At 42.3% G+C, this 22,614-nt stretch overlaps 1 pseudogene; it reads left to right on the forward strand.

Annotated features, from left to right (window-relative positions):
• The first annotated feature begins 5,905 nt into the window (after positions 1–5,905).
• LOC142440850 (lupus La protein homolog pseudogene) lies at positions 5,906–7,133 on the forward strand (annotated as a pseudogene).
• Positions 7,134–22,614: the final 15,481 nt, after the last annotated feature.

Genomic DNA, 22,614 nt, shown 5'->3' on the forward strand with positions numbered 1-22,614 from the left:
CAGCTATGACAACAAAAAAGGAAACCAATTACTCGTAGAAGAATAAATTGATTAAAAGAACAGATTTTTTAAAAAGAAAGAAAAACGTGTAAATAGATCACGTTCTGATTCTTCATCTTAGGCATGTCCTTCAGTCATGTCTGATGGGGTACCATGGTCTGGCCCCAGAGTCTGTCCTTTGTACTCCCTCAGGGGCTCCCTGCTCTGCTCCCATGGTTTCTCTGCCCCACACTTTTAGTGGTTTGCCTCGGTGTCACAGGGTCAGTCTGGGCCAGTTCTGACACTGAGTCTCCAGTGTTGTCCCTCTTAGGACCCTGGGCCATCAAGGGACGACATGTCTCATAGTGGGATCAGTAATAAAGTTCACTCTGTCCATTGGCTTTTCAGAGCAGGGATATCGTCCTCCAGGCCTGGTTGGTATATGACCAATTTTTAAGCAAAGAATTTACAGTACATTCATGGAACTTCAAAAGGTCCAATTTGACTAGAAATTAGAGAGCAAGTTGTGACAGCCAAAAGTTTTTCCTGACATGGTCAAATGTCCCCTAGATGGGGAAATGTTTCCTCCAATTGAGACCCACTCCTCTAAGTGATAGCGTTTAAGTATTTAGTGCTTGAGTTCCTACATTATCCCCATTAAGTATTTGTCTCAACTCTGCTTGAAAGCATCCTGAGAACTCAGCATGTCCCAGTGCAGCCTCTTGTTCTTGCTTACTTTGAGTTAAAATCTCTTTCTAAGCGGTTTAGTTGTTGTGGACCACACAAGACTCTCTAGTCCATTCCATTCTACATCCCTTTACATGTACATAGGCAACTCTGATAATCTTGAGGACTTGTATTTACCTGTGTTGTTCAACGATGCTTCTTTGGAGTGATTTTCTGTATATGAAATCCAGGTTAGGTAGATCTATAGGGATGGTCACTGGAGAGGGGCATGGCAGGGGAGGTTGGGGATTCAACAGCAATGAGTTTGAAAAGAAAATGTTCTGATATTGATTATGGTGATGATTGCACAATATTCATAGGATTGAATGAGTAAATTGTCTGATATGCCAATAAAACTACTTTTAAAAACTAATTCTTTAAGTAGGCTGTGTCTATGAGGTATGCTTTCCAGTGTTCCTGGCAGAATGATGTACTCAAACTTTGATCTATGATGCTTAACTTCTACAATTGGAGCATCAGTCATTTGGTGAAAGTCAAAAGGAAATATAATTGGAACATTTTTAGCAATCTGAACACATTAAGTCTTTCTCTCTTTTAGATCATTTTTATTAGGGGCTCTTACATTTCTTATGTAACAATCCATAAATACAGCCATTATGTAAAGCACATTTGTACATTTGTTGTCATCATCATTTTCAAAACATTTTCTTTATACTTGAGCCCTTGGTATCAGCTCCTCATTTCCCCCCTCCTTCCACCATCCTCCTTCCCTCATGAACCCTTGATAATTCATAAATTATTTTTTCATGTCTTACAATGACCACTGTCTCCCTTCACCCATTTTTCTGTTGTTTGTCCCCCTGTTAAATGTTGATCATTGTGATTAGTTCCCTGTTTCTCCCTGAACCTTCCACCTACCCACGTGGTATTGCTACTTTAATTGTTGGTCCTGAAGGGTTAATCTGTCCTGGGTTCCCTGTGTTGTGAGCTCTTATCTGTACCAGTGTACACGCTCTGGTTTAGTCCAATTTGTACGGTAGAATTGGGGGTCATGATAGTGGTGGTGGTGGAGAAAGCATTAAAGAACTAGAGGGAAGTTGTATGTTTCATTGGTGCTATACTGCACCCTGACTGGCTCATCTCTTCCTTGAGACCCTTCTGTAAGAGGATATCCAATTATCCACAGATGGGCTTCGGGTCTCCACTCTGCTCTCCTCCTTGTTCACATCTATATGGTTGTTTGTTCTGGGTCTTAGACACCTGATATCTGATCCCATGGACACCTCATGATCACGTGGGATGGAGTGCTTATTCCATGTGGGCTTTGTTGCCTCTTGGCTAAATGGCCACTTCTTTATCTTCAAGCCTTTAAAACCCCAGGTGCTATATCTTTTGAGAGCTGGGCACCATCAGCTTTCTTCACCACATTTGCTTATGTACCCATTTTGCCTTCAGTGATCGTGTCAGGAAGGTGAGCATCACAGAATGCCAGGTTAGTAGAATAAAGTGTTCTTGCATTGAGGGAGTACTTGAGTATAGGCCTAAAGTTTGTCTGCTACCTTAATACTTAACATATAAATATATGTACATAGTTCTACTTCCTTATTGTTATATAGAAATATATTTACATATATATGTGCCTGTATTTGCACCTCTATAAATATCCTTTGCCTCTAGTTCTTTCCTCTAGTTCCCTTTAATTTCCTCTTTTTGTCCCACTATCATGCTTGATCTCCATTTGGCTTTCATTAATTCCTCTTGGCTACATTGCACTTGATGAAGCCCCACCAGGCATCCTACGCCCTCCTTAACATCGACATTAGATAGCATGTTGTTCCCTGTCCCTGGGTTTGTTGGATCCTCCCTTCTTTCCCCCACCTCTCCCTCTCCTGGGACCCCCAGAACCATCATTCCCATTGGTTTCTCTTCAGGATTGTTTATCCTGCCTGTCTTATCTAGATAGAAATACAAAAATAATAACAAACAAAACCAAATCAAAACAACAAAGAAAAGCCTATAAATAGTTCCAGGTCTGTCTGTTGAGCTTTATGGGTGTTTTCTGGTTGAGTTTGATGAGGTCCCATGCCTGATTTTTGGAATTCCTTGGGAATTTCTTTACTTTGCTCCTCTTGCTGCTCTATTGCATGCTCTTCGTGTTCTGCCTAGGTGTGGTGGGGTCAGATTGGGCAGAATTCCAACACTGTGCCTCCAGTGTTTTCCCCCATAGGGCTATGGGTCAGTGAGGGTTATTGTTTCCCATCATGGAGCCAGCCCTATGATTCCTCTTTGTTAATTGGCTGCTCTGAGAAGGAATATCACCCTCAGGGATTGGTGGGCCAGAATGTATTCCACTCTTTTTTTTCTCTCTCCTTCCCTCTTCATTTGTTTCTGTGTGCTCTGAGCAGATGTGCCCCTCTCCCCAAGCTGTGGCTTCAGTGCTGTCCTCTGTAGTACATTCTTCTGGGGAGGGGGTCCATATATCTGGGATTGGGACTGGCCCCGCATACCTCTCTATTGGTTTGCTGCTTCCTCATTCAGTCTTAATAGTAATTTAAACTCCTCTTTTCCTAACAGCCTAGAAGTCTGGTAGTGTAATGCTTATGGGCTGGATTACTAACTGCAAGGTCAGCAGTTTGAAGCCATCAGTCACTCCTTAGGAGAAAGAGGAGGCTTTCTACTTCCATAGAGTTACGCTCTCAGAAACCGACAAAGGCAGTTCTACCCTTTCCTATGAGTCTCTGTGAGTCAGAATTGACTCCATGGAAGTGAGTTGCTTTTTATTTCCTGACAGTAGTAAAGGGAAACTTTATAAAGAAAAAGGAAAATCACACACACACGCACACACAGGATGAAGTTACTACAATGTTTAGCACACAGTTAATATTTTAATCAGTTATATTTTCCTGACAAAATGATCTGAGATGCTGAACTATATGAAGAATGAGGCAACCAGAATATAAGAACTATTGACAATCTTCAATACACAGATCACAGAACCTTGCTTGCGAAATTGAAGAGTTGGTGAAGCAATTAATTATGGAGATAAAAGATTACAGCCTTCAGTATGTACTACATCTCAACATAAAAAAAAAAAAAACAAAGTCTCTCACGACCAGATCAATAAGCAACATCGTGGTAAATGAATACAAGAATGAAGTTGCCAATGATGTTGTTTTCCTTGGATCCACAACCAACGCCATGGAAGCCGCCACCGAGAAATCAAGTGACACATTACATTGGGCAAATCTGTTGTGGCAGATCTCTGTAACGAGTTTAAAAGTAAAGAGATCACTTAGGTGAGCCTAACCTGTGACAAAATACTTTCAATTGCCTTATAGGCACATGAAAACTGTACAATGAATAAGAATGACAAAAGAAAAGTGGGGTCTTGAATTACAGTGTTGGTGAAGAATACTAATTATGCAAGAGACTGTCAGAGCAACTGGCACATCTGTGTTGGATAACGTACAGCCAGCATGCTCCTTTGAAGTAAGAATAGCAAGATTTCATTTCTTTTACTTTGTTTATCAGGAAGGACTAGTCCCTGGAGAAGGACAGCATGTCGGTAGAGTAGAGGCTGAATGGAAAGGAGGAAATCATCAACAGGTTGGACTGAGAGAGTGGTTACAACCATGGTCTCAAGAAAAGCAATTGTTGTGAGGCTGGTGCAGGACGCGGAAATATTTTGTTTCTGTTGCTATGAGTTGAGCAGGCTCCAGGGCGCCTGACAACAACAGTAATTTTCTGCCTTTTATCTGGCCACACTCTCACACCAGTCAGTGGATAAACACCCTCTACACCTTACACATCCAGGCATTGCCACTTCGTGGATTTTGCAGTTATTTTTGAGCCCTCCATTATTATTAGTAGTAGTATTACTAACTTTGCTCCAAATCCTTTCCCTACTAAATCCTGAATTATTTTATTACTTACTTAAATTTGATTAAACTTTATTAAGGTGAACAACTCCAAAATACAAGTACTGTATGATCCCATTGAGATGAAATATCTAAAATTGACAAATTTATAGTGACCAAAACCTATTAGGGGTTACCAGGGGCAGGAGGGTGAGACAAGAGAGAATTACTGCCAAAGGGAGATGAGTTCCTAATAACAGAAATAGAAAATGGAAATGAATAGTAGTGATGGTTACACAATATGATGAATGTCATGAATGTCAGAGAGCTGTGTATGTAAAAAGGGTTGAAATAGCAAATGTTTTGTCATATATGAGAGATAGATGGGGCTTTATTCCCGTAAAGAGTTATAGTCTCGAAACCCTGTCCTATCGGGTCATCATGAGTCAGAACTGACTTGATGGCAGTGAGTTGTCACATATCTTTGAACTATGTTACTTGGGAACTCTCACCATCTACAAGCCCAATTCAGACGCATCTTTCTAGGGGTAACCCCTTATCATGACCACTAACTACACAGGTGAATTGTGCCTGTTTTCAAACTCTATATGGATAGAACCATACAATGTATGCTCTGTTTTAGCTGACTGCTTTCACACAACATTATGTTTAAGGGATTCATCTATGTTGTGTGCACGCACATTCATAGTACTTTATTTGTAATTGTACCACAATTTATATTTCACCCATTCTACCGCTGATGCACATTTGGATTGTCTTCATGTTGGTATCGCTGTGAATCTGATGGTTCATGAATTTTGACCAGAGTATGCATGGAGTTGTTTGGGTGTATACCTAGGCATTCAATTGGTGGGCCCTTGAGAATGTAAATGCTGACCTTTAGTAGATGATGACAGTTTTCAAAGTGCTTATCCCAACTTGACCCTCCCACCAGTTTTCATAAATGTAGCCACTATTGTGAGTATAGTATTTCATTATGCTATTTATTTATGCATTTCCTTTAAGTCTGGTATGTTATTCATCTTTTCATAATTTATTGGCTATTTGGAAATCCTCCTTTGTCCAGTGATTATTCAAATTTTTAATTCATTTTTAATTCGATGGTCTTTTAAAATGATTTGTATATATAACCATTTGGGTACATATGAGGGGGTTTGAAAAATGTTCGTGGAAACATTCCATTAAAATTTAATTCCATTTTTTTGCCAAGGCCCTGCCCCCTCTTGCCGCAGGGGCTGCCGGGAGTTCCGGCTCCCATCTTTCCCCGTCTTCTTTGAGCGCGTTGGGCCTGCCAGCGGTAGGGGCATTGTTGCCTTCGCTGCTCACCCTGGGGAGCGCCTCTGCGCGGCTGGAACCCTCCAGGAAAATTTTCAGATAACCACAATGGCCGAAAATGGTGATAGTGTAAAGATGGCTGAGCTGGAAGCCAAAATCTGTCATCAGATTGAGTATTCTTTTGGTGACTTTAATTTGCCTCGGGACACTTTTTTAAAGGAACAGATCAAACTAGATGAAGGCTGGGTACCACTGGAGATAATGATAAAATTCAACAGGTTAAACCATCTGACAACAGACTTTAATGTCACAGTAGAAGCGCTGAGCAAGTCAAAGGTAGCGCTCATGGAAATCAGTGAAGATAAAACTGAAATCAGAAGATCTCCAAGCAAACCCCTCCCTGAAGTGACCGATGAGTATAAAAGTGACATAAAAAACAGATCTGTACATAATAAAGGCTTCCCGACTGATGCCACCCGCGATGACATCAAAGAATGGTTGGAAGGCACAGGTGAAACATTAAATAATCAGATGAGAAGAAGATTGCACAGAGCATTTAAGGGGTCAATATTGGTTGTGTCTGAGAGAATTGAATGTGCTAAGAAGTTCGTTGAGACCACTGGCCAGAAGTATAAAGACACAAACCTTCTAATACTTTTCAAGTACGACTATTTTTCAAAAAAGAATGAAGAAAGCAAAATAAAGTGGAGGCTAAGCTACGAGCTAAACAAGAGCAAGAAGAAAAACAGAAGTTAGCAGAAGATGCAGAAATGACGTCTCTAGAAGAAAAGATGGGCTGCTTGCGGAAGTTCTCAGGGACTTAGAAGATCAGACCTGCAGAGAAGATTTGCACATCCTTTTTGCAAGTCGTGGGGAAATCAAGTGGGTAGACTGTCCGAGGCGCCAAAGAGGGAGTCATTCTATTTAAAGAAAAGGCTAAAGAAGTGCTGGATAAAGCCAAAGATGCGAGTAACAATAACCTACAACTCAGAAACAGAGATGTGGTGCGGGAAGTCCTAGAGGGAGAGGCGGAGAAAGCAGCACTGAAAAAAATCATGGAAGACCAACAAGAATCCCTGAACAAATGGAAGTCGAAAGGTCGCAAATTTAAAGGAAAGGGAAATAAAGTCTCCCCGCTGGGTCGGCTAAAGGAAAAGTACAGTTTCAGGGCAAGAAAACGAAATTTGACAGTGAGGATGAATGCGATGAACATGGTGGTGATGCAGCTGGGCCAGTGGAAAGAGCAAGAGAAGCAGCAAAGAGGAGCCTGCGTCAAAGCAGCAGAAAACAGAAAACGGTACAAGAGACCAGTAGTGTGATCAACCACTGTGACACTCGTTTTATTTACAAGTAGTCTGCTTTTCTCTTTGGAGATTGTTAAAAAGAAAATCGAAGTAGGTCCACTTCAATGTCCACCTGTAAGAAAGGAAAATATTTTTGTTGTTTTGTCTTTTTGTTGTCAGATGAGGATTTTTTAATGTATAGCTGTGTGTTAACAGATGATTCAAAAGGAAGTTTCTTCCACTAAATTGCCTTTTTAATACGAGGATATATTAGTAAAATTTAATAAAATATATGCTCTATAAAAGGCAAAAATAATTAATTCCATTTTTTCTTAGACATTTTTGAAGGCCTCTCATAAATATGTGTGAAAATTAGGCATTCAAACCCATTTGAAAAGTTCAGTTATGACCCAGAACAAAAAATCATATCAATGTGAATTAGGGGGAGTGGAGAGTGGAGACCCAAATCCCATATGTAGACAATTGGACATCCCCTTACAGAAGGGTCACAAGGAATAGACAAGCCAATCAGGATTCAGTACAGCACCTAGTTCTTTAATGCTTCCACCAACCCCAACTATCATGATCCCAATTCTTCCTTACAAATTCAGCTAGACCAGAGTATGCACATGGGTACAGATAAGAGATGGAAACACAGAGAATACAGTACAGACAAAGCCCCTCAGGACCAATAATGAGAGTAGCAATATCAGGAGGGTAAAGGGAAGGTGGAGTAGAAAGGAGGAACCGATCACAATCTACATATAATCCCCTCCCTGGGGTATGAACAACAGAAAAGTGGGTGAAGGGAGACGTCAGTCAGTGTAAGACATGAAAAATATTTTTATAAATTATCAAGGGTTCATGAGGGAGGAAAGGTGGGGGCAGGAGGGGGGAAATGAGGAGCTGATACCAAGGGCTTAAGTAGAAAGAAAATGTTTTGAGAATTATGATGGCAACAAATGTACAAATGTGCTTGACACAATGGATGTATGTATAGATTGTGATAAGAGTTGTATGATTTCCCAATAACATGTTTTTTTTTTAAAGAAGCAGAAAAGTTTGGTAATGGTTTACTGAAAAAGGGCAGGGTACATATTGCACAACAAACAGATTTCTGGTACATTGATTATGAGTAGGAAACCAGTAGAGATTCCCCACTTAAAGATGGCAGCCTATCATGCCAATCTGAATGCACATTGATCTCCACAGTCCTGTCAATAATCCAATCTTCCGCATCAGGACAGACTTAGGAATTTATATAGCCCTGGAGCCTGGGTGATTAAGTGATTTATATAGTCCTGAAGTCACAGTGATTAAGATCTCAGCAGTTTGAACCCGTCAGCTGCTCTGGCATGACAGTCAGTCTCTATGAAGCAAACTCATGAGACAGTCCTACTCTGTCCTGCAGGCTCACTGAGGGCCATCGTTGACTGAATGGCCACGTCTCTCCCAAACTGGCCAACTGTTCTCCAGAAGAAGGTTCTCTTCTGGATTCAAATCCTTTGTCAAACATATGATTTGCAAGTATTTTCTCATATTTTGTGATCTTTAGCTGCACATCTTAATAATACTTCTTAATAAGCAAAAGTTCTTACATTGCATGGAGTTCAGTTTACTGATCTTTTCTTTTATGGTTGGAGCTTTGTGTGACCAAGTTAAGACATTTTTGTTCACCTCCTAGTATATTTTCTGGAAGCTTTGTTTTATTTAGGCCTCGATCCACCCGAATGGACTTCTGTGTATGGGGTGAGATAGGGGCCAATAGCAATCTTTTTCCTATCAGGATAGCTAAGTAATCCAGGATCATTTGCAGGAAAGGGCAACCTCTTGCCAGCACTACAAAAGAAAGTTGGTCCTTTTCAGGTGATTCTACGAAGGGGGTACTCAAAGAAAACCCCAGATTTTTCTCTCCCCAACCAAAGCTATGTATTAATTTTTTAAAAACAAAACAACCTCATCGCCTTCAAAGTGCTCTTCATTGCACTCAATACACTTGTCAAATCTGCGATTCCATTCTTGGGAACGCTTTACAAATGCATCCGCTTGGATGGCTCTCATTTTTCCTTCACCTCTTCTGCATCCTCAGATTGCCATACTTTGATTCCTTCTTCATTCAGAAAAATCAAAAAGAAGTTGCATAGTGCAAGGTCAGGGGAATAAGGTGCATGGGGCAAGAGAAGTATGCCGTTTTTGCCATCAACTGGCACACTGAGATGATTGCGTGAGCAGGTGCATTGTCCTGGTGGCAAATCCACTTCCCCATCTGCCACAGTCAGGCCTTTTTTGTTGCAGCACATTGTTACGTAATCTTGTCAGAACCTCTAAATAGAAAGCTTGATTAACAGTCCGACCTGGTAGAGCAGATTCCAAATGTACTATCCCCCTCACATCAAAAAAACAAATGAGCATCATCTTGATCTTTGATTTCACTTGATGAGGTTTTTTTTGGGGGAAATGACAATGGGGTCTTCCACTGGCTTGGGGGGGTCATAAGAATAGCACCATGTCTGGACATCAGTAATGACCTTGGGAAAATATTTGGGTTGCTTTGGAGCTGTTCTTTCAAAGCACGGCGTGTTTCCCCTCGACACTCTTTTTGCTGGTCAGTCAGAACCCAAGACATAAATTTCATAGCAACTCTTCTTATTCCCAAATCTTCTGTTAAAATTCACCTCATTGAACTCCAGTGTAGTCCAGAAAACTTCCCCATCTCTTCAATGGTCCATCATCGGTCTTTGAGCACAAGTGCACGCATTGTGTTGACATTTTCATCCATTCAGGAAGTTGACGGGCATCCAGGACGAGGTTTGTCATAAATCAACATTTCACCTTCTTCAAGACAAGAAAGCCACTCGCAGGCTTCAGTTTTTTCCTACAGCACTGCCCTCATAAGCTGTGCTCAGCATTACAACCCCTTCTGTGGCATTTTCCCTGAGCAGAACATAAAACTCACAACCTCACACTGCTGTCTTAAATCAGCCATTACTACAAACAAACTTCAAGCAAAACTGCTTTCACAAAAAAATTCATTGTGAACAGAGAGCACCTTTTCAGGTGACACCACAGGGTGCACTAACTCAGAGCAAGTTGCTGGATGCTCACCAAAAATACAACAACTTTACCCAGCAAAGCCTTTTCCTGTTTTGGGGGGAGGGTACCCCCTCATATATGCATGGAAACGAATACTAAAGGCTTGAGTTGATGTCATCCTAACTCTAATTCTGCTTTTGCTCTTTGGGTTTAGTTTCTGTACCTAGTTGTCATGGAAATCAACTTTCAGCTTTTTCAAACCTAGTAGCTTATTTTCACTCCCCAATACTCTTCTTGATGGCTTAAAATTCTGAATGATGAACACATAGTAGGTGCAAAATTAATATGTTTTATTGTTTGTTTTCTCAATATTACTCTTTCTCCTGCTTAATGACCAATCTGGGAAAGCCCACTGAGAGAAGCGCCAAACGGAGTGCTGGACATTCTGGGGAGCACACTGGCTGCCTTCATTACTCAGAGAAAGAGGAGAATGTTGGCTGCTTTCCTGTCACTTGTCCTACTTGAAACTCTGAGCTTGGTGAAGTGGTTAGCGGAGGCAGGATTAATTCAAACATTGTTGCTGGCAGGCTGTCACTCCCCCAACCTGCCATCTACTCCCCAGAGTGAGCATGAGCTGTTTCTGAGCAATGCAAGGAATTAGTCATCAATTTTAGGATCTTCATGCAATGTGTGAATTTATGCTAGCACTTGTTAGCTATTTAGGAAAATAAACACACACATCCATATCCATATAAAAGTGAATGCACCCCAAATGAAAACAGTCATACATGGTAACATTCTGTCACTTTGATAGTCATAGTCATTTTAATATGATGGCAATAATAATGATGATAATGATAGTAAATGATAGAGTGGCAGTGCCCAAAGAGGCTTGCCTTCCTGTCAAGTTACCCCAATAAACATACAGTCATAGAGCTTCTTACCACACAAATACAGCTTCCAGACAATATCACCACATCATCAACCCTTCCCAATTAAATTAGCTTCTCTAAGCGTCTTAGATTATGGGGCATCTAAAGCCATCACTGGTAGTAGAGACGCTGCTGTTGCTGCTGATAGTGCCAATGGTATTTCACAGCTTATGGAAGAGTTGCCAGGCCCTATTTTTTTTTCAAATATAATTTTTTTTGGTTTTATTTTTATTTATTTATTTTTAAAATTTATTTATTTATTTATTTTAACAATTTATTGGGGCTGATACAATTCTTTTCACAGTTCATACATATACATACATCAATTGTATAAAGCACATCTGTACAGTCTTTGCCCTAATCATTTTTTTTCTCTTTTCTTCTTTTACATTTTATTAGGGACTCATACAACTCTTACCACAATCCATACATATACATACATCAATTGTATAAAGCACATCCATACATTCCCTGCCCCAATCATTCTCAAGGCATTTGCTCTCCACTTAAGCCCCTTGCATCAGGTCCTCTTTTTTTTCCCCCCTCCTTCCCCATTCCCCACTCCCTCATATGCCCTTGGTAATTTATACATCGTTATTTTGTCATATCTTGCCCTATCCGGAGTCTCCCTTCCCCCCTTCTCTGCTGTCCCTCTCCCAGGGAAGAGGTCACATGTGGATCCTTGTAATCAGTTCCCCCTTTCCAACCCACTCACCCTCCACTCTCCCAGCATCGTCCCTCACACCCTTGGTCCTGAAGGTATCATCCACCCTGGATTCCCTGTACCTCCAGCCCTCATATGTACCAGTGTACAGCCTCTGTCCTATCCAGCCCTGCAAGGTAGAATTCGGATCATAGTAGTTGGGGGGAGGAAGCATCCAGGATCTGGGGGAAAGCTGTGTTCTTCATCGATACTGCCTCACACCCTAATTAACCCATCTCCTCTCCTAAAACCCTCTATGAGGGGATCTCCATTGGCCAACACTTGGGCCTTGGGTCTCCACTCTGCACTTCCCCCTTCATTTGATATGATACATATATACACATACATATATACATATACACATATATACACATACATACACACAGTTATATCTTTTTTTTTTTTGCATGATGCCTTATACCTGGTCCCTTGGGCACCTCGTGATCGCACTGGCCGGTGTGCTTCTTCCATGTGGGCTTATTTGCTTCTGAGCTAGATGGCCGCTTGTTCACCTTCAAGCCTTGAAGACCCCAGACACTATCTCTTTTGATAGCCGGGCACCATCAGCTTTCTTCACCACATTTGCTTATGCACCCATTTGTCTTCAGCGATCCTGTCATGGAGGTGTGCAGTCAATGATATGATTTTTTGTTCTTTGATGCCTGGTAACTGATCCCTTTGGGACCACTCGATCACACAGGCTGGTGTGTTCTTCCATGTGGACTTTGTTGCTTCTGAGCTAGATGGCCGCTTGTTTATCTTCAAGCCTTTAAGACCCCAGTCACTATCTCTTTTGATAGCCGGGCACCATCAGCTTTCTTCACCACATTTACTTGTTCACCCACTTTGGCTCCAGCCGTTGTGTCGGGAGAGTGAGCATCGTAGAGTTCCAATTTAATAGAAGAAGGTATTCATGCATTGAGGGAGTGTTTGAGTAGAGGCCCAAGGTCCTTCTGCCACGTTAATACTTGACCTATAAATATAGACACATAGATCTATTTCCCCATCCTCCTATATATATATTGCATGTACATGTCTTTGTCTAGACCTCCATGAATGCCCTTTGACTCCTAGGTCTTTCCTCCATCTCCCTTGACTTTCCTCCTGCCCTACTACCATGCTTCATCGCCACCTGGGCTAGAGTATACCTCTTCTCTAAGCAACCTTACCCTTGATCATTTCCCACCAGGCCTGCCACTCCCCCTTCTCTACTATTTGGGGTCCCATGTTTTTCCCTTGTCCCTGGGTTTGTTAACACCACTTCCTTAACCCCTCCCTACCCCCCCACCCCAAGTCCCCCCGGAACTGTCGGTCCCGTTGTTTTTCCTCCAGATAGTTCATCAAGCCTGTCCTATTCAGACAGACCTGTGGAGTCACTAACATGCACGAAAACTAGACAGAGGAACACAAAGCAACAGTATACAACCAGACAACAGAACAACAAAAACAAACCACTGACAAAGAATAGAACAAAACAGTTCACAAGAGAAAAGCTTGTAGTTAGTTCAGGGATCGTTTGCTGGCCCTTAGGAGCGTTTTCCAGTCCAGTCTGTTGGGGCACCACGCCCTGGCCCCAAAGTCCACTTTCAGCATTCCCTGGGGACCTTGCCACGCCATTCCCTTGCTGTCCGCTGCACTCCCCCAGTGATTTGGCCAGGCCCTATTCTGAGTATTTTACATCTCTCACTTCATTTGACCCTTACAATGTCCTGAGAGATAGGTAATATTATTTCCCACTTTCTCTGGAATTATAGAGTTAATGTGTGCAATTGCTCGCAATACTGAGGACTAACTGGATTTCAGTTCCCAGCTCACACTGCAGCACATGTCTGTGGCACAGTGACGTGGGGGATTTTCTGGTCTTTCACTTTAAGCGTGCAAAGGTGTAGATGTGTGGTTGTTGGACAAACAATGTTGCAAATTTAGATATTGCTTCATTGGGTTGTTGTTCAGTACCATCAAGTCCGTTCTGACCCATAGCTACTGTATGCACAACAGAATGAAACACTGCCTGCCCCTGCACCAGCCTCACAGTGGTTCCCATGCCTGAACCCATTGTTGCAGCCATGGTGTCAATCCACCTCCTTGAGGGCCTGCCTCTGTTTTGCTGCCCCTCTACTTTACCACGCAAGATGTCCTCCAGGGACTGGTCTTTCCTGACAACCTGTCCAAAGTAGATATGAAGAAGTCTCACTATCGCGGCCTCTAAGGAACACTTTGGGCATGTTTCTCCAAGACAGATCAATCTGTCCTTTTAGCAGTCCCATGATATTTGCGATATTCTTCTCCAGCACCAAAATTCAAATACATGGATTCTTCTTCAGTCTTCCTTATTCAATGTCCAACTTTCACATGCATATGAGGCCATGGAGAAGACCATGGCTTGGGTCAGGGGCAAGGTAACATCTTTGCTCTTCAATACTCTAGGGCAGTGGTTCTCAACTTCCTCATGCCGCCACCCTTTCATACACTTCCTCATGTTGTGGTGACCTCCAAACCATAACATTATTTTCGTTGTTCCTTCACAACTGTAATTTCACTACTTTTATAAATCATAATGTAAATATCTGATATGCAGGATACATTTTCATTGTTACAGATTGAACATAATGAAAGCATAGAGAGCAATCACAAAACAATATGTAATTATATGTTGTGAAATATTTATTTCTAATTACAAATAAATGAAATTTGTCTTGAAGCATGGTGTAGCATAGGTAACAATTGTCATGCCGGGTACTCGCATGTGGGCATATGTGTTTGGTGACTCCAAAGGGGTCACGACCCACAGGTTGAGAACAACTGCTCTAGAGGTCTTGTGCAGCACATTTACCTAATACAATACTATTTTTTTTTTCTGACTGCTGCTTCCAGGAGCATCGATTGTGGATCTAAGTAAGACAAAATCCTTGATCGCCTCAATCTGTTCTCCATTTATCATGATTTTACTTATTGGTCCAGTTGTGAGGATTTTCATCTTCCTCACATTGAGTTGTAAACCATATCAAACTCTACAATCATTGACCTTCATTAGCAAGTCCTTCAAGTCCTCCTCACGTTTAGCAAGCAAGGTTGTGTCATCTGCATGTTGTAGGTTTTAATAAGCCTTCCTCTAATCCCAGTGCTATGCTCTTTATACACTCCAGCCTCTGTAATGATTTGCTCAGCATACATACTGAAGAAGTACTGTGAGAGAATTCAACCTTCTCGCACACCTGTCCTGATCCTAATCATTGTAGTATTCTCTTGTTCCATTTGCACAACTGCCACTTGATCCACGTGTCCCAGTAGCCACTAATAAACTTTGATCTGTAGTAGGCATTTGTCAACTCTAAGAATTTTGTGTAAGTGGGATCATACAGAATTGTGATTGACTTGCTTCACTTAATGAATTCAAGCTTCTTGTATATTGTGTCATGTATCAGAACTTTAATTCTTTTTGTGGCTGAATAGTATATCAGAGGAGCGGTGTCAGACCATAAGACAGAGCAACAGGCTTCCAGACTCATGGAACGGAGGGAAGCTGAGTGCCTCAGGGCAGGCGACTGGTTTGTAGAGTGGGCTGCTCTTTGGGCATGTAGCAGCACTAACAGAGTTTTGTAATGCTTGCCCAAGCAGGGCAGAGATCAAGTGACTGAGTGGCTGAGGATCCAAGGAGCAGAGAGAGACATGCCTGCCATCATGACCTAAAGAAGGTACTGCGGACAAAAGACCTGTATCCAACACACTGTATGGTAACCTGTTAGCTTCCCTGCTGACCCCTCACCGTGAGGACGGTCAGTGAGTTCTGTGGCGTCGCAATAGATTACTGAGCTCAGCAGAGGAACCGAGTGCAGCGGAAGGGACAGTTGATAGGAGAACAGGTAAAGAAGGTTGGAGGGTTGTGGAGACATAGCTGATCTTTACTTCATAGGAGTCATCCTTGGGCAGATATGGATTTGGATTCTCCTGCTGTCCTGTGGAGTGGAGGACGGGTGTGCCTCTTCCCCACACCCATACTCGTAGAAAAGCAAATAATCATGCAGGAAACACCACTGATCTGTTTTTATTAAAACCAGCACGTGTTGTGTTTTCTACCATCCCTGAGCCTTCTTCGTGGCCTCTTGCCGCAACATTTCTTTCTTTCTTCTTTCTTTTTTATTGTCATTAAAATGTCCACAGCAAAACGTAAGCAGTTCCACAATTTCTACATGTGCATTTCGGTGGCATTGATTTCATTCTTGAAGCTGTGCAACATTCTTGCCCTCCTTTTTGAGTTGTTCTTCCCCACTTACACTAACTTATGGCTGCCTATGTGAACTTTGTCCTGGTTGTCAATTTAACCCCCATGTAGCTTTATCTTAAGACCATGCTGTTCAAGCAAACACTCTTTACTAAATTAGATACTTAGCATTCAGGAGAAATTTTGTTGTTGTTGTTGTTTAATGATTAGCTCAGGGCAATAGTTTCAGGGGTGCACCCAGATGCTATGATTCCAGAAAAATCTGATTCCATGAGAATTTGCAATTCATTTCATTTCCCTCTTTTAATCAAAATCCTCTATGGAATCTCTAATAAAAATGTTTGGTAATGTTAGCCAAGGACTATCCTGTTCTGCTGGTCTGATGGTGGAGGAGGAAGTTGTTCATGGAAAGCAATTGGACACCATTTTATTTCCTCTTCCCTTTTCATCTGGGCAGCAACTTTTCTTAAAATGAGATTATAGATTGCCAATTTTTTAAAAGATTATTTTAATTTTGATATTTTAATGAAAATCTAAAACTGTTTAAAACTAAAACGTCTCCTTTGCAAAGCTAATTCACATTTAAGACACAGTTTCCTAAGCCTTGAGTTTTGTAAATCAGTGTTACTCTTGCAGTCCACAGGGCTGTTCTGCAGGGTCACAGAAGGCGTGGAAGTATGTGGGTTTCTTGTTCCAGAACTGCTCTAGGTCTCTCTTACCTATCAGAGCACTACCCTCCTGACCTGCTGCTCGGCCTCTCTGATCACCTAGCCCCTTTCTTTTCGTTCTTGTAGCCCTGGCCCATCTCCTTTCATACTTACGTTTTGAGCCCTCTTCCATGCCATGTGAGAAATACAAAGGGAGAAGAGTCCACATAATTGCTTGACCCTTCCTCTCTGCTCCTGACCTTTCCATTTCAGTTTCTGGCAAGCTTATTATTTGGCTGCAAATGGGAGAGTAGAGAAAGGCAGCCTGTGCTAATAAGCAGTTGGAGGAATACAACATATTATAGAAAACCAATAACCTATGGCGACATGATTGTGGAAAGAGGAACTTCAGGGGTTAGTGTCCCTTTTAAGGTGGTGACGACTGTACTGGTCCATTTGCCAATAGCACTAAGCAAGGAAGAACAAAGAGACACTGAATTCAATCATAGAGATGCCAAGCATATTTTCCCTGCCTTCTTAGCTCTTCTGGATGAAAACGACCTTTTCCTTGCTTATGATGCTTTGGCACTAAGAGCCCCGGTGAAAACATTTCTTTTAGAAAATTAATACAAGGCTAGTTTCAAACCACGTTGTTTTCAATTGCTTCATATCCATATGAAAGTTGGACATTGAATAAAGAAGACAGAAGAAGAAACAATGCATTTGAATTATGGTGCTGGAGAAGAATATTGAAAATACCATGGACTGAAAAGAGGACAAACTGTCTTGGAAGAAATACAGCCAGAGGGGTTCTTAGAGGCAAGGATGGTGAGACTTCTTCTTACATACCTTGGATGTGTTGTCAAGAGAGACCAGACCTTGAAGAAGAACATTGTGATTGGAGGGACAGCAAAAAAGAGGCAGGGCCTTAAAGAGATGGACTGACACCACGGATGTAACAATGGGCTCAAGCACAGGAAAAATTGTGAGGACGGCTCAGGACATGCTCCATTCCTGTTTCTCCTCGCTTACTAGTAGTACAACTCTTCTTCCCATTTCTGACCATCACAGCTGAATCAAGTAATACAGTTAAGTAATACAGTTAAGTATCACACACCCTCCCTCTTTACCCAGAACCAAATGAAAGTCGTTTGCTGGGAGTAACAAAAAAGACTATGGTTTGAAGAACCATGTTAAGTAACTCCATGCTAATTAATATCCCCAAACAACTGGGAGTAGTAATAATGTTTGCTCAGTGACTTGTTCAGTGAGCAGTAGTCATAGACTTTGTGTAGTGAAGTATCTCAGAATGGGCCCCAGAGTTTCTAATCTGACTGGCTTAAGGTGGCTGGGGGAGAAGGCATTACAGAAGTACGCTACTGGGCGTGAAGGTAGGAGGGGTCAATCCAAATTCTAGCCTTAAATTCCAGGATCCATGAATGCCAGGTATGGGGATATGCAGAGCTCACTGCACGGAGTCATTCAGAATGACTCCTGTGATTTTCCAAGACTGTAACTCTCTCAGAGAGTGGAATGCCTCTCTCCTGGTACGGGGATACAGCAGCAGGCTCTTGAAAGCTTCTCTGGCCTGCTACGTCATAAAGCCATTCTACTTTTAAGCAGATATTTGCCAAGCTCCTTCTATGATCCGGGACTGTCCTCGGCACCTGAGATCCAACAGATGGAGACATCCTTCTTTTTCACTCAATAACTATTACTTCAACTCAGAGCTTAATTTAATCAAGAGATGTTTACCGAGTTTCTACGTTTGCCATCGTCTCTTTGAGATAGTGGATTAGATTAAGCTAGAACACTTCAGCTGCAAAAAGCAAAACACAACAACAATAATAAAAAAAAAAAACCAACGAAATCCAGAGATCCGACCCAAAGTGGCTTTTAAACATGAAGAGACCTAGTAGGTTGAATGTCCTTCTCAGTTTGCCTGGGTCTGTATGAGTTTAGCACCGGCAGGCCCACTCTGGGAAAACTCTCAGTGCTGGCCCAGTTAGCACGACTGGTCATGCATTGAGCTGCCTTCTTAGTGATAAGAGGTGGAAGGTGTAGCAATGTATCCTTGACTTTAAAGGGGATATTCTATCATTCCTCAGGTTTCTGGCCCCCTGAATACTTCAGTGAGTGGGCAGGACCTTGAATCTTCTTAGGATTTATTTCCCATACTCTGTGTGACAGTTAGATTTTAGAGCTATTTGACCCTGTGTGACCGTGTAGGGGTGGAGTCCAACCTGTCAATCACGGCATGATGACGACTCCTTGGAGGAGTAGCCTCTTTATAAGGAGAGTCTGGGAACTTTTTTTTCTCCGCCCCATTTGCCTTCTTGCTTTCTGGAACGCTGCCTGCCTCCGGCTGTGGCCCCATGTAGACTGCCTGACCCTGAACTGTTGGCACCCTGCCATGTTCCTGCTGACCTTGGATCCAAGTAGTTCTGCACTCACTGCCCGTGATCTTCCTTTATTCCACTTCACCTTTCTGCATTATTGGCCTGTAGCTGCATGAGTCTCAAGAGGGCTTTAAATGGCATTGAACCCATGGGTTTAAGTTGGATTGGGCTAGGATGCTTTATATATATATAAGTTCCTTCTTAAACGCACATGAATGTCACCGATTTGTTTCTCTAGACAATCTAGTCGAACACAATCTGGGACAATATAGGACTGTCTCTAAATCCTAGTCACTTGCTCATCCAGGAAAATTGACATGGTATCATTGCCATGATATTGTCGTCAACTTCCACTGAGATAGCCTCTGACTCACAGTGACAGCCCATAGGCCACTTATCTACCAGGAAATGCTCAAGCAGATGACCTATCAGGCTCTGCACTATATAGGAGACCCCTGCCAAATAAGTGATGGAGAGGTTCCATTGAAATACAGGGCATCAGAAACTGGGTTCTTGCCAAAGAGATGAGACTGTCTCTCTCTCTGAAGCAAATCATAGGGATTTTGAGAGATTGCCCTAGCTGCTCACTGGGAAGGCACAGGCCTGTCCCCTAGCAGCTAAGCAAAATACCCCATGCAGACGCCTCCACCAAACAATGACAAGTGGATTACATAAGACCTCTCCCAGTATCTATGATTGCTATTATGCCACTGGCCTGCTGCAGGCCAGTATACCAATGTCCTACGCATGTATGGCTTCTCCTAGATGTGTGCCACCTATGGCACTCCCAACTGATGTTGGCAGTGGTCAGGGAACCCACTGCGCCAGACACTCGCAATGGAACAAGTGACTGCTCTGTGATGTATCACTGAGTATCAACGTCAAACACAACCAGGGTCTATTGATTATTAGTCCATGAGCCAAAGAAGACCATGAGAACTCAATTGGCTGGCAAAGATGAGGCATTCCCCCTGCTTTTGCCTGAAAACATCACCAATCTCCTGTTGCTCTTGCGCCGGGACCTAGCCCTTGGGAGGGCTGTTGTCTCTCTTCCATGGACATTGAAAACCAGTCTTCAGGGCTTTGGTATTTCAGCCACTTGGGGCAAGGGGCTTAGGGTTAGGTTGACCGATGATACTAAGCTGATAGCCCACACTCACCTTAAACTTGCCGGTGATTAATCTAATTGGTGAGATGATCCCTAAGGGGACCCTAATTCTAAGCCTACAGAACATTTTAGTTCCTGAGTTGCATTACGCTGGCCTCCCTTCTCCAGTGAGCCTGCAGGGACAATCCATGTGGTTCTGCAAGCCTGAGGACAGCCCCAGCCTGGAGTCTCTTTGAGCATATCTCCCAACACTGTATGCATGTTGCTTGGTGGTCATGATTTATCCATGCCAGTGTCCCTCACTTCTGTGTCTTTCCATCCCAGTGCTTCCAGGAATGCTTTTCTTACCAGCTGGGCCATCATGATGGCTGATGTTAGAAATCAACCAGATTGTTAAGTATATGGACAAATCGGAACAACTCTAGCTGTCAGTCTGCCATGGAAAGTTGTTCCAGCCAATACCAGCATTGGGGCCTGCCTACTGGACTGAAGGAATTAGTCTGGACTAGGGAGACTTCCTTTCCCCACTTTCAGGTAATTGTTCTATCTATTGACCTGTTTTCTAACCGACTTAATTCTTTTACCCTCCACACAGTATACTGAGTTCTTATTCATCCTGGGAATTCTTTGCCTTGGGCTAGTCTTTTGTTCTGGGATTTATTGCTATCACAGTCTCTGGCTACAAATCTCTAATGTCAAAGGGATAATGTGGGAGATTGGCAGTAAGATTGCAAGAGCTCTTTCCGGGGCTTTGGGATGGAGTGTAGGGACACTAGTTAATGGTCATAAGTGGCTGCACTTCGGCTAAGAAGGCACTTCTTGTAGGCTCACCTGAGTGATACATTTCTCCCACACTTAGCCAGAATGCTACAGCACAGCCAGAGGCATTGTGGCTGTTTCTTGTGTCTTCCCTTATCAGGCACCAACCTAACAATGAGTTTCTGGTAGGTTAGTGTCATGCTGTGAATAATTCCAGCAGCCCACCTCACTCAGCCTTATAGCTGGTATGGAAAGACCTTTGATAATGACCCTATATTGGATCCTTTCCTCTCCATCCAGCCACCACTGAAAGCACTAGGGAGCCCTGGTCAGTAAGCCCTCCTGTGAAAAGAAACCAATGTCCATCAGATTGCTTCTCAGTCGCTTTTCCAGGCTCTTGGCATCTATATATAGGGGGCCTCTCCCTCTTTTGGATTTAAGGCCAAATACCATGACCAAATAGATTCACACGAAGTATGCAAGGATGGTTTGACATTAGAAAAATAATCAGTATAATTCATTGCATAAATTAAACAAAGGAAAAGAGATACAGGCTCGTATTGACTGGTGTAGACAAGGCATTTGACAAAATGTAACACCCATTCCTGATAAAAATACCAAAATAGGAACAGAAGGGAAATTCCTCAACACAATAAAAGCTATGTGCACAAGCCAGAGGATGGACATTCTCAATGGAGAGAAGCAAAGCATTCCTCTTATGAATTAGAACCAAGAATAACCTTCATCACCACTCCCATCCAATACTGTGCTGAAAGTCTTAGTCAGAGGTACAAGGCTCTGGCTTGAAACCTTACAATGAAGTGAAAATGAAAATGAAAGCCATTCATTAGTAAGAAGAGGTAAAATTCTCTTTATTTCCATATGTTATGACCCTATGCACAGAAAAATTCCCAGGAATCAGCAAAATCTTAGATGGAAACAACCGAAATGCCATTCAGTGGAAGGATTGATAATAAACTTTGGTACGCAACGCAGCGAAAGGCTTTGCAGCATTAAAAACAATGCTGAATCTGTAGAACACCTCATAACAAGGGGACCCTGAGAGGTTATGCTAAGTGAAATCAATCACTAAAGGACAAACACCGTATGAGACCAATATTCTAAAAAGACAAGAAAAAGTTTTCACATTAAGAGAAATATCCTTTGCCCAAGAAGGAAGAGTATGGTTTGGAAAACATGAAAGATTATGGAAGAAATGGCACAGTTATGACATGAGTTGTGCTAGTCTGGGTGGACTAGAGAAACAAATTATTAGACTCTCATGTGTATATAAGAAAGAGCTTTATATAAAGAATAATTATACATTAGGAAAACATCCAGCCCTGTAGAGATCAAGTCTATAAGTCTGAGATTAGCCCATATGTCCTATACCAATCTACAAAGTCCTCTTAGAACTCATGAAACACATGCAATGACACTGAATGCAGGATGATCACAGGCCAGTGGGTGGGAAGTCTTGTGGATCCAGTGGCAGTGCAAGCATCTCAGCACTGGCAGGGTCTCCGTGTTGCTGCTCCAGCTCAGGGAACTAGTGTAGTTCCATGTGTCCTGTAAGTAGAGAGACTCTCATGGAGTGAGAAGAGAGAGAAAGTGAGTGTCTCCTGCCTCCAAGGAAGAATACAGGCGTTCCCAGAATCTTTAGGAGAAGGTCATGCCCACACAGAGGCAGCATTGGCTATGATATGATT

The sequence above is a fragment of the Tenrec ecaudatus genome, chromosome 2 (genome assembly GCF_050624435.1).
Source record: "Tenrec ecaudatus isolate mTenEca1 chromosome 2, mTenEca1.hap1, whole genome shotgun sequence".
Taxonomy (NCBI): Eukaryota; Metazoa; Chordata; class Mammalia; order Afrosoricida; family Tenrecidae; genus Tenrec; species Tenrec ecaudatus.